A 15,614-nucleotide genomic window follows, 5' to 3' on the forward strand; every position below is an offset into this window, starting at 1 on the left:
TTCTTTCCTGTTCCCAGTGCGGTAGCAACTTTGTCTTTAACATTTTGTAGATATCAGGTTGCACTTATATCCTTGATGGTTGCATAACTGATTGCCTGACTTGCACAGTCTGTGTTGCACACCGTTGCCTATGTGGAGGAGTGTGTGTCTGTACGTGTGTGTGTGTGTGCTTGTGTGTCGTTCACAGTGAACTTGTGAAAGAGTGCAGTTTGGAGCTAAACCAGGATTCCCAAGGGAGAACAGTGTCAAATCTCTCAGTGTCTCTGCAAGTTGTTTCAAAGTTGAGGAAAGTGTTTGGTCTTTCTGCTTTCCAAAATTTGTCTGCTGGAGCAAAACCATCTGATCAGAATCATTTTTCACACAGAGAGAGAGCTGCAGAGACAAACCAACTACTAACAAGCTGTCATGTGCGTGAAACAAAACAAGACCTACAGCTTCAGACATACGGCTTCAAGTTATGATTGTCAAGGTCCCCTTCTGTGCTGTTCATATAGTGGTCAGCCTACTGCTATGCAATACTTGTAACATTTGCTGGTGTGGAGTATGTATATGACAGCAGTCTGTACAGCAATCAGCCAATACATTTAAATGCTTTAACAAGTAAAATGGGGATGTTAATGCAATGACAATTTAAAAAAAACTCACTCTTGCTTTGAGGGCATGTGATAAATCTGAACTGTGGAACTGCTCAAACTGTAAAATCCCACCAATCGATTGTGACAAGGATCACTGGCCGTTCGTCGCAGTTTTGCAGAGAGTAAGCTGCAAGTCACATAATGTACACTATGGCATGCTGCAGTGCCACATGAAATACAGATTCAGCATCATCATCATCAGCATGTGCACATGTGCAATAGTCATTACAGGTGTTTGTTAAAAGGAAAACTCACACCGTTTTTATTTTCCATGACTAATCGTCAATGTAAGCTTGCCTCCTCTGCAAATTCCCAGAGTGCTCATCTTCTAACATAACATCCCCACTTTAGGACAGCTGTATTCTGTTTAACACAGAACCGCTATTAATTCCCCCCCACCCCCCCACCCCCATCGTGCTACGCTTGAACACTGCTTGATACACTGATATTGGATTTTTAAAATAGTGGTGTTTGAGATCTGAGAAAGGATGAAGGGAGGAGCAGACATAGAAGGAGGAGAAACACAGAATGAGAGAGAAAGGTGGACTTACAAAATGACTCAAATCACTCAATGATTCATTCTTTCCAAATACAGATACGTATTGCAATGTTAGTTTGGTGGTTGGGTAGAAGTTAGACAAAAGTCGCTATAACAACTGGGTAACGCTATGACATGTGCATCGCTTCTCCAGTATCAATAATATGAAATTAAGTCGTGTTGTTCTTCTAGCACTTTGCCCTTAGCAGTTATTAAGTCACATTCAGCTTTGTTAGATCCCACAGTTTTCCAGTCCTGTGATGTTACTTTTTATGGCGGGATAACTTGTGGTAAAAGTCACATGTTGAGCTCATAATTATAATGTCACTGCCTGGTGGTTCTCCAGGACGCCCCATTCTTTCATTTTTCAGGGTCTTGAAGCTATTTTGTTCTCTAAGTGTAGATTTGTGTCCCATTGGTGCATCTCAGCACCTCCCAAAGAGATTAGGGGCCAATTTCACAGCCATGGATTAAGCTTCATCCCTGACTACACTCAATGGAAACCTCCATTGAGACAGAAAATTACTCTCAGACTTGTAGCCGCATTTGTGTCTGTGATACCACCCCCACGCTCCATCGTACGTTTGACAATCACTAATTATCCTACAGCTTTCTTGCAGCGCTTTCTTTATTTAGTCAAAGTTTCAAAAGTGTTCATAACCTCTCAAGAAGCTGTGTGTGAGACATCAGCTATATGAAAAAAACAGCTTAGAGAATGTGTTAATTCAAAACATTTATTCATTTCATTTGCAAAGAGATGTAGACATCGGATGGTGGCATAACAAACAGAACGTACAGTAAATGTCAAGAAATAATAATCCTACGTGCAGCTATATGCCTGTCCATCTACCAAGGTGCTGGACCAGGAACATTTCACCAATGCTGCACAATAACATATTTGTCATTGTGGTGTTTTGAAAGTCCTTGTCTGCTTTAGTTCAGGGGTTCAGTTGAGAACTTCTTTGTCGCTTGTGTCTGACCACAGTGTGTCCAGCAGTATTAGGTTTCCAGCTCCTGGGGGATTAACTGATTTTCTCTGGTCTGGAGGAATGTGTGAGAGCTGAACAGCTCTGGCAGAGCGGACAGCAGATCAGAGTAGGTTCAGCCTGCCCAAGCAACCAGAGACTGGGTCTTAACTGTCAGGGTGTTTCATGCAAATTATTATACAAGCTCAACCTCGAGGCAACAAAGGCCTTAGGTACTGTTTATACAGTATGTACAACATTAGGAGGAAATATTTGATTTTTTAGCTCTTGAGCGTCTGTGTTTCTCACAGGTCACGATAAGTTACTGTATTTTATTTTTGTTTCGGGCAATGAACAGTTTTAAGTTTCATGCCAGTGTGATTGATTAAATCTATTGCATGATGTTATAGAGAAAAACAGGAAAATGTGGTACTTAAAGATCTAGAAAATAATGAGAACATAGAGAATGGTATTTGTCATATCCTCATTTAAACAGGACTCATGACATCACTCACACAGTGTTTGTATTAAGGGTTAGCTGGTTATAATTGCAGCAGTTGCACCTGTGTGCCACTAAGTCTCAGAGCTTCTAAAGCCAAACAACGATAAAGACATTGATCATTTGAGCATATACAGTAAAGGTCATGATTCTTGGCCCCTGCTGTGTAAAATTTCACCCTTGCTTTCCCACCTTTTCCAGTCATGTGACTCCCCACACCCCTGAGTACGCGTCAGGCCTCGGGTCTAGATTTGATTAAGAAATAATTGCTGGTGGCAGTTCAACGTTTTGCAGGTAGAGGGAAAAATGTCATGACATTTATTTAAGGACCATGCTACTGATGTTCTCCCATTGTCTGGTCTAATTTTACAGTTATGTTGGTCCACTATACCTGACCAATCAGCTCTGAGTGGTTTTCAGCACTTGTCATCTGTGTCTATGGACCAGCTGCAGTAGGTTATTTCAAATATAGATGAATGAAGTTTCGTCGTGAGAAGTTCACACATTGAAGACACCCCCCCCCCCCATAGAGTTTTAACCAACCATCATCATCATCATCATCATCATCATCAAAGCTACGTTTTACACTTCTAAAATAAGTACTGCTGATGCTTTTCTGTTAAAAACATTAGGTTTGGTAACAAAATATTGCAAACAGAAAACTGCAGTAATGTCCTTGCAGGTTTCCTTGCAGAATTAGTTTTCTGTCCCTGTGAAAGGCCTTGTATTCCAATGTTTCAAATACTTCAACCATGAAATCATTGGCTCATACCATCAATGCTTAAGGAAAATCATGTAATGCATTCAGTTCCAGTTGATACTTTGACAATAAAAAAAAAAAAAATCACTCCCTGAAATTTGTTTTATAGAGGGTTCAGTTGATGTGTTTTAATTGCAGTAACATTGTTTCAAATGTATAATGCGTTTAGATACATTTAAATTATGATGTTGCACAGCTCATTTTGTAACAAAATCCCTAAAATAAACAAAAGCGATCCGGTACAGACGCTGACACAGATTTGGCCTCGGCACATCTTGGAATGAATTTTAGGGCTTTCTCAATGTGTTTGTATTGCTCCTTGGCCTTGAGGCGAGCTAAATGCTTAACCACCAACCAAAAACACTGATTATTATTTGATTAAGGGACTACAGAGTAACACTGCAGGAGGCAAATGAAATTAAAGAGCATAATAGAGCAGAACTAAACACCAAAACACTGGGTTGGCCTAATCCTCCCTTAGCACACAATGTGGAGCAGGAGGAGGAGGAGGAGGAGGAGGAGGAGTGTGTTTTGTGGGCCCATGCGTATGTGTCTGTAGACTGTACGTGTGTGTTTGTGTGTGTGCTTGTATTTCTATAAAAGGATCAAATCACTGAACAATAAGAAATAGAATTAAACCCTCTGAAGAGAAGATTTCTCGCCCTTGTTCACCTTATTAAAAGGTTGACTCAAGGTTAAGATCTGTGTCTAGGATCTGAATTAGCTTTAGTCCTGACCAGTATGTTGGAAATAATTGAATGCAGTTCAAGCCAGGACTTAATGTTTTTTGCCTGGTAAAATTGATAGAAAACCGGTAAATTAAGAACTCGCCGGTCATTTCCGGTACTAATGCTGAATTGAGATATAATGGAGTGATGACTGAATCAGCAACAGCAGCATTCAGCCCTACAGCGTTTCGTTTTCCTGCCTCCTACGTAATGTTTGTGTCAAGATTAAAAGTGATGCCTCTTTAGAAGTTTTACTTTTAAAACTGCAACCTAGAAGGTTTTTATTATGTCTATAAGTCTTAGACGTCTCAGTCAGATTGGTTTGTTGTGTTAACGTTTTTGTGACCAGCGGGTTGTAAACTGCACAGACCACTAACTTTAAGGAGTCTTATCTCGCTGGACACTATCTTTTTTTGCTTTAATCCAGTGGATCGTAAAATAGTCGACACACAATGAAAAACAGCTCACGTTTTAAACTGGAGTATAAACTGAGAGCCAGGACAAGAAAAATTGTCCAGATTTGCCAGATCTGCCTCTGATTTAATAATACGTTGCACATCATTGTGAGTATCAATGGTTATAGTTGGATTGTAGCTGGTTATGTTATAAGCTTTGTTATTGTGGCTTATTTTAGATCTACATCAAGCATAATTATACCTGCGGGACACTTCTGATTTCAAGTCGGCAGCAGAGGACATTGCTGTAACGAAGAATAAATAAATAGAATAAAATGTTAGCCGGTAACCAAGGCTTTCTTAAAACAGCCAGATATTAAGGGATATTGGAAGTTTGAGTGGCAAATGTTCGTTCCTGTTCATATGAGGTTGTTAATATTTAGCTATTCGTGTCCTTAATGCACAACGAAAACAATATTTCTGTTCCAAAACTTCTGAAGGGGACTGTATATACAAACCCAGTTTCCACAATATTGTATTATTAGCTGGCTGCACACTTCTTAAAATACAGTAAGTGTTTTGTTTCCCTGCATAATGTGAAACAGCCTGTGGCAACAATTTCTTCAGCCTGTTGGTTTAACCTGTGTCGCCCCAGATTAGATGACAAAAGCTGATATGAGCCAAATAAAACACACAAATGATTTGATACCAGCTGCTGAAGTGAGTATTTGTTTTTACAGGTGCAGATAGAAATCCTCAGTCATGCATCTGGCTCACAGCGTATGAGCGTATTGGAAACAACATGTCATATGAACAGGAAGACAGCTACACCGAGCAGAGATCTGCTGCTACATAACTGCCTGTATTATAATCTGTATCATTGCCTCTTTGGTCCAACTGACCTCAATCTGTGTAGGAAATGTGCTGTATCTTGTTGCATTTGCACAAACAAGGTGAGATTTTAAGAATCAAAGTACATTTCAGAGGCACATTTTTATTTTCAGTTACACCTTATCTCTCCGTGGGTTTTTACAACCTTAACTGCAGGTTACCTAGGTCCTGTAACTTTAATGCCAGGTCCAGACTACGTGATATTTTTGTCTGATCATCACTACGTCAGATTAGGCGGCTTTAAAGTCAATGCTGTGATCTGGCCGACAGATAATGCAGACTACACATTAATACCCAACCAAGCACAGCTCTCCATTGGTGCCAAGGATCAGCTTGGTATAGTGTCATGCTCTATTTGCTAGTTTAATGCCAATGGTAGTGTCCACTATGTTGTAGGAATCTTTTTCCTCAGTCTTTCTTGTCTTTGGGACACATAAAGAAGCAGTAGGATTCCGCAGACCTTTCTTTTCTTCAGTTCCACTTCATAGCGTGAGCAGCAACCTCATTGTTCCTCGTGTACTGAACTGAACCCACTGACAGACTAAACACTTTAAGATATGTACTCAAAACCACATTTACTCTTCGGTCCTCCAAGCTGTGCAGGAAGACAACACTCATCAGGTGTCGTACTGTGCTGAAATGCAGTGCACTGCTGTTGCATCAGAGTCGCCTCCAGGGTGTTACAGCTTTAGGCAGACAAGGGAGCACTGTGAATTGAACAATTAAAAAAAAGAGTGATATTTTAAAGTTTTAGTTGTGTGCTTCATTGTACTTTTTTTAATTCCCAAACTCCCCTACTATTTCCTTCTTATGGCCTGCTGTTTTCCTTCTGTTGTATTATCTGTTTTCTGGTTTCTGGCTGTGGATATGGACACTAACATGCCAGCTGACACAGAAAACAAGGGGCAGGAAAGAGGGAGATGGAATGATATCCAACATTTTCTCTGCTCCATGCGGTCCTCCTCACTCCGCAGAAACCTTTCCCCCGTGATCCCCCCTCCACACACACACATCATCATCATGGCCACATTATCTGTCCCAAACCAGAGTTATATAACTAGACTGGGGTTCTGTGCCAGACTTTTCCTTATGTAACCCCACTCTCTCAGACCACAGCTGAATTTTTTACTTCCGGTAATAATTGAAGAGTTTTGCTCTGATCCACTGAATTTCAGTGTAAAAAAAGACCCAGACTCTCTCTAAGATCACTTAGTTTTACTTATATAACTCTTTTGTCGGTTTTTGGAAAAGTTACTAGAAGTGAGAATTGATGGGTTAAGCTGAACCTTACACATTTGGATTTATTCTCAAGATCTACATTATTTCCATGTCAGTAGTAGCACTGGTCAACACTGTCATCCACTTTATTACAGTGGGTGATGTCCCATTCTTTCCGTCCTCAGTTTTGTTTACCAGCACCAAACTAATATAACATAATTTTTAGTTTCTGTCAAAAATGGATTTACACTGATTTTCTAGTTCAGTGATTTTTTTATAGTTGTTTCCTCTGTGTTTGGGTTTAAACTGTCTTTGGCATTTAGCCGTGGGAAGCTGAACAAATAGAAAAGCTTGAGAACACACACACACACACACACACACACACACACACACACACACACACACACACACACACACACACAGAAACACACTGTTATCAGTGTACAGCTGTTCATTCCTTACATGTCCAGTCATCAACCCACAATGTGGTCATAAGAAACATTTCAAAATGATAGATTCTACTAAAGCAGCTGTCTGATGCTTTTTATTGGACGTGGGAAAGTTCACTCAAACATATTGTCACCCGTGAGAATTTCTTAAAATGGATGTTTTGTAGTTCTTGTGCTGAGAGTGGCTTCATATTTTGGCATACTGTAGTTTTAGGATTCCTTACATTTTCAAATCTAAAATTGTTCTTTGAAACCAAAAAACAGGCTGCAGCCACCAGCCACCAAATATGCATTGCACTTGCAAGAGAAGGCAGAAAACCTACAGCTACGTATATACAAACCATTAACCAAGCACCATTAACCAACACCACTCTTGCTCACCACATTTTGTTTATCCACTTCAAATCAGTCCCTCCAGTATTTTGTGATGCTGCGATCAGTTACAATTAATTCAACCAATTCAGCCTGTAAATATAAACATCCTAAAAAAATTACATACATGCAATTTTTTTTACAACTATTAACTATAATAGTTACAAAGGGCACAGTTTACCGCTATGGTCTGTTCGCTAAGCTGAACAGCCAGGGTGGTCTCTCCCACCAATGGGATTGTTGCTGACAGGGGTCTGATGAGTGGCAACAGTGCAGGACAGACAGACGCTCATCAACAACCTGACACTGGTGAAAGGTTTTCTGGCCATTATTACAGATTAGAAAACTTAAACCTTTAGGTCTAGTTTAAGCTTTAAAATCCAGAAACTGTAATTTAAAAGGTTTTACCCCAAAACCTCTATAATGCATGTATTACATTAGGTCTTTCTGTGGTATTTTATGTAATGAAACATGCTAGAATGTTGTTTTGTGCAGAGAGGATTTGTCTGGTGGCAAGCAGAGGAACACTAATACATTTTAATGCCTCCCACATTTTCTTATCAATCACCTAAAAGTAATCTTGCTCAGTGGGGGGTGTATTAGCAGATTAAGAGCTACCTACAGTACACACACACACACGCACCCATGTGTATTAAGACAAACTTGCTTAAATGCAGGGATTAATACAAGCTTAAGACTTCAGGTGACAGTAGCCAAATCCCTGTCACAATAACCAGATAAAAAGAGAGATTTTGGACCAATATGTTGTAGAGAATTTAGGGCTGTTGGATAATGACTGACCACAGTGAGCACAGTCGCTTCGACAGCATGTGACTCATACATTTGTCTTTAAAATGTGCAGAGAGACACTGAAAACTAATGGAAATTTAGCAGGATAACAAAAAGGCCAAAAAGCAAAGTGTATAAACTGCATAACAATTACACGATTAAACCAGTGAAATAACAGTAGTAGGGTCCCAACAGTCCACTGGTAGTTAGTGAAGTTAACCAAGATATAAATCGTTTTTTGTTTTCTGTCTTTTGAGACCCATATAAGCAGGACTCATTTCCCCAGGAGATGTCAGATAATGTTTTCTACATCAGGAAATTGTTGAAGGTTTCCACAGCTTACAGCTCTGTCGTACTTTTAGATAAAAAACTGGTGAAGACAAAGATCCCATGAGGATACAGCTCCTAGGAGAATGAAATTCTACCCTTGTGTTTTTTTTTAGAGACTTGCTTTACTTGAGGATTGTTTTTCTTTTTCGACATTTGTCTCCCTTTCGTGCAGAGTAAATCTTGCATCTAAAGATGTGTCGTGTGTCTGGTGATTTTTTTAGGCCTATGTTTGGAAACAATCTGCATTTTTAAGGATGCTGCATTCACCTATTTGATTTGACAGATTTATGTTGTATACTAGTGATTTGTGATGATAATTGAGTCTTTATTTAATTGTATAAGAAAAACTCTTAATATTAGCACCAGACAGCTTTAAAGAAATAAGTTGCATCCAGGCTCTGAGTTATTAGACATTTCATAGACCCCAACCCTAGTTCAATTTGCTTTTCCTTGTTGCACACGTTGTAAATACCCTTCAGGTGTGTCCTCTCCCCTTGGTTTATCCCTCTATTATAACCCCAATCCTTGTGTTGTTGAGCTATGATCAATAGTAGCTTCAGTATTTGGCCTTGGGTCAATGGACAAATCCACAAGAGTGAGAATCTTGTGGATTAAGTTTTGCACAAGCACACACTCTGACATATCACTCGACTGGTGATGACATTTGTTTCATTAGTAAAACATTTGCATGTGTGTAGTTTAGTTGTAAATAGGTAGATTTACACCTGCAGGATGAAGAATGAAAGTCACACATGCAAAGGCAGGATTAAAGTCTGAGGATGGGTTTAAGGATATGGTGGTTGGCAAATGAACAAATCTCTATAGACATTTTTATCTGTGTGTGTGCGTGTGTGTGTGCTCAGTTATTCCCTTGGTTTTCTGTTTAGGGGCATGGAGATACACACTGCCACACAAACACAAACCCACACATCCAGACACGTTTTTGTGTAATTGGTGTTCGTCCTGTTAGCATCCTTGCTCAGCGGGAATCATTAAAAAGCAGTTAATTACCCATAATCCACTGTGGCCAAATGTCTGCTCAGTTGGAGTGGTATGAATGTGTGTGTGTGTGTGTGTGTTTGTGTGTAGCTGTGTGTCAATATTTGGGCATCCATTTGTGGCTCCTCTCCCCTTTACCTCCAATTTTCTGTCTTATATTTCTACTTTGTCTTTTATCCTTTATGGAGTGTTTGTTGACTTAATTTGCCTCCTTCTCTCAGTTTTTGTCTATGCCCTCAAACCCTCCCACTGGAACTCTCTCCACCCCTCCCCTCCCTCCTCCCTCCCTCCCTCATTCTCTCTCATTTTGGTTCACACTCACTTGGACCCAGAAGGACTCGTACTGTAGTTGTACTTGTACTTGTTGCAGTCATCACAAAACAAACTCATAGTGTAAACCTGCTGTTTGACCCACTGTCAGGTACTGTAACAATCTTTGTCTTTGCACGTGTGTGTGTTTGTGTGTTTGTGCTTGCAACATGGCTCACTTTGAGGCTTGTTTGCGGATTGAGATTTCGCTGTGTCGAGATAAAACAGCTTTTATAGCTTTATGATTTATGATTTATGTGTTATCTTGTTTTTACTGCATAAAAGTTTCATTCTAACTGGGTCAGATGGTGTTCATGTCAAAAACATGTGTCAATTACCTGAATATTGGAGACATATTTGAAGTACTGCGTAACTTGATTTAATACTTTATTAAGTATTAATATTTATAACCTGTAAATAGCTAAGTGTAATGTCCTGCTTTCATGTTGTCCATTCAAAGTAAGTGTAAAGTGGGTATTACACCAAGAGAGATTCTTTTAGTGTTACATTTGTTTACCAGTGCAGATAAATGCAATATAAATGCCGAGTTTTAGATTTCGTTTTTTAACTTTATAAGCAGCAGCTGACTGAACAATCGATGCTGAATGTCCATTTAGGAGCTGATTTTTTTATCGCATTGCACTGTTTGAAAAAAATACTAAAAATAGTTAGTTTTATTCATTTCTAAAAATACCCTTTTTGGTGTATACAGTAGCACATGGTCTCCTCAGCTTTAAAATTTGAAATGTTGCTTATATTTGTGCTTGTAGGGACAGTAAATACATGCAGCTGGCAAACTGTGTGGACCTTTGAGGGAACACAAAGCAGGAGAGTCCAGAATCAGATGAAGCTTGCTAAGCTCATTACTGTTGTTGCTGCTACATAGTTTACCATCTGACCCTGCTAGTACCAGCTGTATCACAGAAGAATGTCACTGTGCTGCTTTTTGATATAACCTGGACTTAAATCCCATTCACATTGGAAGGACTAATTGCCAGACCTTTAAAGACCTTAAAATTAAGGTCAAAACTCAAATCCAAATCTGGATTAACTAACTTTGGCTGAACCACTTCTGTGTCCTCATAGCCACTAAGAAGAAGTAGAAAAAAAAAAAAAGGAATGTATTCCCAACTGTCTTGTTGGATGCTATCGGAGAGGATGAAGTTGTCAAGATTCAGAAACGTACCTCTTTATGCCAGAGTGCGATGCTTTCTTTTGCTTTAATGCTCAGATGTGTGCAGCATAAAATAATAAAAATCAAAGGTTTCTTATTCTGTCCAGGCTTAGTGTGGGCTATGCTTTTAAAAGAGTTTTTCTTTTACCCTGAATAACCTCAACACATCTGTGACGTTGCCTAGTAGCAGCTGAACAAAAAAAAAAAAAGATTTCCTCTGGATCAATAAGATTTAGGTGCATAAGGGTGGATGAAGCACATAAAACCATGTTTAGTGTACTTCTACCTTTAACCCAAGTTGTTTGCCAGCTCCTTGGAAAGATAAGGCAAGTTAAACAAGTTTTGTTTCTACATCTGTGCAGCTGGAATAATAAAGTCGAGCCACTCTCTCTTAGTTTGAACTGGCCAAACAGGTTAATCATTTTGGCATCATTTTTCTACTGAAGTGGTGGCTCTTTAAAAGGGAAATACCTCTTGAACAAACCGTAACAGAGGTAAACAAAGCTTGAATGTTATTGCTATTGAGAAAGAAAAAGAGGGAGATCTTTTGTTTCCCTTGCGTCTCTCAAAGCAACAACACGTGTATTATGACAAGCTTTGGCTTGGCATGTGTGTTGAAGGTTGGGCCATGACTATAAATGCAGATAAGAGGACTATAAATATTATTGGTACTAGGATGAGATTTGAACAGCGAATGAGGAAGAGAAAGGCTGATTTCTTACCGTTCGCACATGAACTTTTAAGGTGACATGGGAAAGAGTGGGAATGTGAAGTTTTCTCACGTTGTCTGGCCTTTCTGGGACAGACACAGACCAAGAGAAGGAGATGGAGAACCAACGAGTAGACAGTGAGAGGCTGCAATAATAAAAAAGAAGACAAAGTAGTTCAAAGAAAGAACAGAGTGTGTGATAAAACGACTTGTCAGCATAAGACAGGATCTAAAACAGGGAGACGGAGAGCAAACCTCCCCGTTATTCACAGTGATGGCTGACAAGACGTAGCCATTTGTGTGAAATCGATGCTGTCGACTTAACGAGATGTTCTGAAAAAGTGCTGGTGAAACGGCAAATCAGCAAAAAAAAAAAAGGGAACAGCTCGCTCTCTTGACAGCGTTCTGTTCCCCCCTCGGGGCCTCGACACCATTACGTAAGTGGCGGGATCGAATATAGGCAAAAGGTAAATGCGATCTTTGAGTGAGGCCCAGGGACGAACCTACATTAGAGATGGTTAAAGGGTATTTGTAAAAGGGAATCCCATCCGATTTCTCTCTGCACATATGGTTCTCATATGCCAATAGCAGAGGAGAAATAAAAAACTGATTCTGATTGCGACAGCAGCCATCCACCTGCTGAGGTGTCCTCGAGTAAAGCTTTTCTTTTTCTATTTTCTATGTTGCTCTTGTCATCAGTTATGTTGAGTGTCATCGTAGCCACTTTTATCCAAACTTGTTTATCCACAATTTCTCAACAACTTATAGATTAGTTGTTATGAAATCTGAAGTCCCCAGAGAGGTTTTTGTGTCTCAACATCTATGGATGGGTTGCTATGAAATTTGGCTGTAGAACATAGACAATCTTTTAAATAATATTTATATTTAGATAAATATTTAAGTAATATTTTAAACAAAAAGTCATCCCGTGACACTCCGGGTCAGTCAGTCGGATATCGACAAGACTCGGTCAACTTACCCTAAAACCCTAACGATCCTCGTGAAGTAAGGAATAAAAAAAAATGCATCTTTGGGGAAAGGAAATGAGCTGTGAAGTCTGTTTAACTGCTCTGATAGCCTTTGGTGCACAAGTAACATCCTAATAAAACCGTGGAGCAGAGTCCACCCTGGTTTCCCTGGAAGTGACTGTGCTTTTTATTTTATTTCCTCATATTTTATCGCGTCAGTGCATTTGCACAGAAGCAAATGTAAGATGTGATCGCAATCAGACAATGCAAACAGTAGTCTGGATTTGTTAATGACATTATATTATACATGCTCACAATCCTACAGACGTAAATGAAATGCTCTTCAGTGTCATGCAGGTTCCCTTTAGGTGAGTTAACAAACAAAATTTGAAATATTTTACACATAAGCAGTACATGCAGCCCTTTCAGCCTCATTGTATTCACCCACCTAAAGTAAATTTGAATGAACCTGATAAACATCATTCATTTGTAGAGCAAGAAGATAATCTCATGTCTAAATAAAAATAATTTATACAGATTTGCTGCTAATTTGGAAAACATATTATATCAAAAAATATGGTTGTGTGGGTGTGATTTCTCCTTCTAGATGGGTTATTTTCAGAGCACAGCTCTTCAGCAGCCCTGGTCTCCTTTGTGAGATGCAGCAGAGGGAAAGAGGGTGAAGAGGTGTCAGAGCAGAGCAAGGCTGGAGGAGCTAGGATGCAGCAGATTTATGGTGGCGGGAGGTTGGCTCTCAGTGTAACAGATCAAAATGAGGACACAGAGACAGACACTGTCTTGTGTGTATGAATTCCTGTTGTATTTACAGTGGAGTGAAACATATTCCTTTTTGTTGAAATGGCAGAAAGAGTAAAGCAAAGTTTTACTCTTAAACGTTTCTAAAAATTTTATTCATCAACATGATATTTAATGCACATTTAACTAGTAAACATGTTCCTCCATCGTCAGAAAGAACAAAAGCGTTTGAAAGAATAATTATATCAGTGTAAAAGTTTATATCCCCTCCGATAAACCTGAAATTACAATCACATCAGGTCTTTAATCTTTAAAAATGTATTTCAACACATAATGCTTAAAAAATAATGCTGATGCTTTAAACTTGCAAGTGGGGCAGTGTTAAAGCATTTCCTTATTGATTTTACACTTTCTTCTTATGGTTCCAATATATGTACATAAATGCCATTAAACTTCCCACTTACTTCCCTATATCAAAATATCTTTCTGCTTTTAGCTGAAAAATGCCTCCAGATGATGGAATTTGGAGGAACCTTCAGTCCAGATAATGTTACATTGTTGCTGAAACTATAAAGTTTGTAATCATGGTCAACCTGCTTTTTCAGAGTTCTTCCAGATGACATCATCTGAATTCCTAATGATGAAAAACTCCTCAAGGTGATGTCATTAGTTTTCCAGCTAGATTCAGAGAAATATTTTGATATAGGGAAGTTAGAGGGAAGTATTAACCTACATTTACACACTATTCTAAAGCTATAGAGAGCAAGTTGCACTTTAAGTAGTTTGTTGAGAGCACTGAAAACAATGAAATCAGAAAAATTGCTTCATAATACTAGGGAGTGTTATAAAAATACCTTAAAGCTATACCATTATACCAGTACCCACTGTGAAGATAGAATAAGTGGAAGACCAAGGAAAATAACTGAAACAAGTGCTAGGCAACATGATTGAAATATGCATAAGTACCCAAAACGAACAGCAGGGGACCTGACAAAGTCCTTAGAGAAATCTGGACTACAATTTTACATCCACAGTCACAGTTAAGCATAGTCTGGATTGTTTGGGAGAAAAACAGGCAAGAACCATTGCTTACTTTTAAGGAGAATGGGAATAAACCAAATGAGTTTTCGAACATGATGGTGTCTAATGAGACTGAAGTTGAATTACTGTGTTTGGTCATAGTTTTCATAGGTATGTGTTGGAAAGAAAAACCTCTGCCAATGAAGAGAGGAACACCAGTCCCATAGTCAAATGTAGTGGAGGCTCCCGGATGTTTTGAGGGTGTTTGCATCGGGAGAAATGCATGAAGTGGAAGGAGCCCAATATCAGAAGATTTTAAAGCATAATCTCCTTCTATCAGTCAAAAAGCTAATAATAAATAGGCAGTGGATCCCTTGACATGACAACGGTCCAAAGCACAAAGTAAAGTCAACTCAGGACTGATTTAAAAAGGATAAGGGGAATGATTTACCATGGCCTTCTAAAGTCTAAAGACTTAAATATCACTAAAAGCCTGGGAATGGTTTTAAAGAACTCTGTACATTGCCAGCAACCCAGTAATCCAGTAGACTTGGAACACCTGAAAGGACACAAACGTTGCTCAGAGGGCACCCAAAGAGGTTGGAGGAGGATATAAAAGGCAAGGAGAGGACAGACAAAAAATGTGAGAACATTTTATAAAGGGAGATGCAAACTTTTGCACTGACACAACTTTCCATTATTGTTGTTGTTTATAAATATGAAGAAACATTTGTACGAGCTGATTAAATAATATGATGATTTAAAAAATTACTGTACTTTTTTTTACCATTTCAGAATAAGAGGATACAAAGTTTTGCACTTAAAATATATATGTTTACATAAGTGCACATAAAATAAAATAAAACTGAAGGACAGTTAAACAATAGCATCACTGCAAAAGGATTAATGTCTTTCTAAAGGTAAAGGTAGAAAATATGCCTCTGGGAATGTTCCAATGCTGACTACATTTCTAACATTTAATTTATCTTCTAATGGGCCTTCACTGGGAAATCAATAAGCAACTAATGTATTACAGTCACAGTCATAGACAAAGTCCTGGCTGGAAATCCTTTAGTTATTGTTTTACAGCCAATATCATTGCATTTATAG

General features: G+C 38.9%; 1 protein-coding gene and 1 long non-coding RNA gene across 3 annotated transcripts in view; one reads left to right on the forward strand and one right to left on the reverse strand.

Moving 5' to 3' along the window:
- Window positions 1-15,614, forward strand: part of nhsl2 (NHS-like 2) — a 119,343-nt gene that overhangs the window by 32,682 nt on the left and 71,047 nt on the right. The gene's annotated exons all lie outside the window — the stretch shown is intronic.
- Window positions 1,806-13,985, reverse strand: LOC137137258 (uncharacterized). Its single transcript, XR_010915692.1, has 3 exons — window positions 12,740-13,985; window positions 11,774-11,906; window positions 1,806-6,118 (listed from the first exon to the last, which is right to left on the reverse strand). It is a non-coding gene; the product is annotated as an uncharacterized lncRNA (long non-coding RNA).

This window comes from Channa argus, chromosome 12 (genome assembly GCF_033026475.1).
Source record: "Channa argus isolate prfri chromosome 12, Channa argus male v1.0, whole genome shotgun sequence".
In the NCBI taxonomy this organism is placed as follows: Eukaryota; Metazoa; Chordata; class Actinopteri; order Anabantiformes; family Channidae; genus Channa; species Channa argus.